This window comes from Lucilia cuprina, chromosome 5 (genome assembly GCF_022045245.1).
Source record: "Lucilia cuprina isolate Lc7/37 chromosome 5, ASM2204524v1, whole genome shotgun sequence".
Classification (NCBI taxonomy): Eukaryota; Metazoa; Arthropoda; class Insecta; order Diptera; family Calliphoridae; genus Lucilia; species Lucilia cuprina.
In genome coordinates this window covers 63,830,157-63,831,682 of record NC_060953.1, presented here as the reverse complement: position 1 = coordinate 63,831,682, position 1,526 = coordinate 63,830,157, and the positions used below count along the sequence as shown (strand labels likewise).

Below are 1,526 nucleotides of genomic sequence, written 5' to 3'. Positions count from 1 at the left end.
AGTTCTAGTTCAGTTCTAGTTCAGTTCTAGTTCAGTTCTAATTCAGTTCTAGTTCAGTTCTAGTTCAGTTCTAGTTCAGTTCTAGTTCAGTTCTAATTCAGTTCTAGTATTAAACGACTGAAAATACTTTGTAGACTTATTAAGAAGTAAGACTATTCTGGTAAATTTGTTTAACAAAACAATTTCATCAATTGATATAATTTTCATATGTACAATGTGTGTTCTTAAATGACATTAATCGGTGACACCAAGCGACATCGCTGTACTTGATTATTAAATTCTACTCCATTAAGTAGGATATTTTAAATACAACGAAATGTTTGGCACAGCATAAAAGATTGTTTGCATGAAGTCATTTTTTTGTGATTATCATGAATATCAATTCTGACATTTTTGTCATTTTGTACTGAGGAATTTTTCAAGATTAATAAAATTAAACTTGAAAATTCGCAGTCGCACTGAAAGAAATCTGGGATTGTACTTGTTTAATTTTATCCAATAGTAATCCAAAATCAGAGCCCACCTTTCTGATAAGTCTAATACCGCTGACATTCTTTCATCAAATAGCTATACTCTAATTCGTTAAAGAGTTGTTGATTTTATTTAGAGTGTGATTTGGTTTTTTTTTTAAGTTTATCTTATTAGTAAATTTATTTAGTGACTTGTTATTTTTTATTATTAACAATAGAAATAAATAAACAAGACTGCGTGTAAATTACTGACTGAATTACTCAGATGTAGATACAATTCCTCAGATAGTGTTACATACATATGTATCTATGTATACAACGAAATGTAATCGTAAGTACGTGTTAGAATATGTAAATGTAAAATTTCTTTATAAATAAATGACATCAAAAGCTATTTGCTCTAAAAGCAAATAAATATGATGGTCTCGATAATAATAACGATGACCAAGTAAAAATTGTATTATACAAACATCTATTGTCTGATCCATTCGACTTTGACACTCGGTTTATATTAATTCACACTATAATGCTAAATCGTTATGGTCAGAAGGTAATGGAAATTTTGTTTACAAACAATGACTAGGCAAAACACAAAATTATTCCATTCATGAATGAATACAATTTGCTAGAATTTGAAATTACTTTCAATAAGATTAAAAGATCAAAGAAATTGTTGGAGAAAATAAAATTTAACGACGAGGATGGGATTCGAACCCACGCGTGCAGAGCACATTGGATTAGCAGTCCAACGCCTTAACCACTCGGCCACCTCGTCATGTCCTTTAAAGGATTTGCATGCAGTTAAAAAATCGTTAGATTGAAGCAAATCATTAAACATTTCGAAGGTTTTCGGCAATTATCCGATTATCTCTCGACTCAACAGTTCTATATCAGTTCAGTTCTGCTTAGTTCTAGTTTAGTTTTATTTCAGTTCTAGTTCAGTTCTACTTCGGTTCTAGTTCAGTTCTAGTTCAGTTCTAGTTTAGTTCTAGTTTAGTTCTAGTTCAGTTCTAGTTCAGTTCTAGTTCAGTTCTAGTTCAGTTCTAGTTCAGTTCT

The 1,526-nt window shown here is 30.5% G+C and overlaps 1 non-coding gene across 1 annotated transcript; it reads right to left on the bottom strand.

Annotated features, from left to right (window-relative positions):
- Positions 1–1,163: 1,163 nt before the first annotated feature.
- Positions 1,164–1,245, bottom strand: Trnas-gcu. The gene has a single exon. It is a non-coding gene; the product is annotated as a tRNA-Ser (tRNA).
- Between the last annotated feature and the right edge of the window lie 281 nt (positions 1,246–1,526).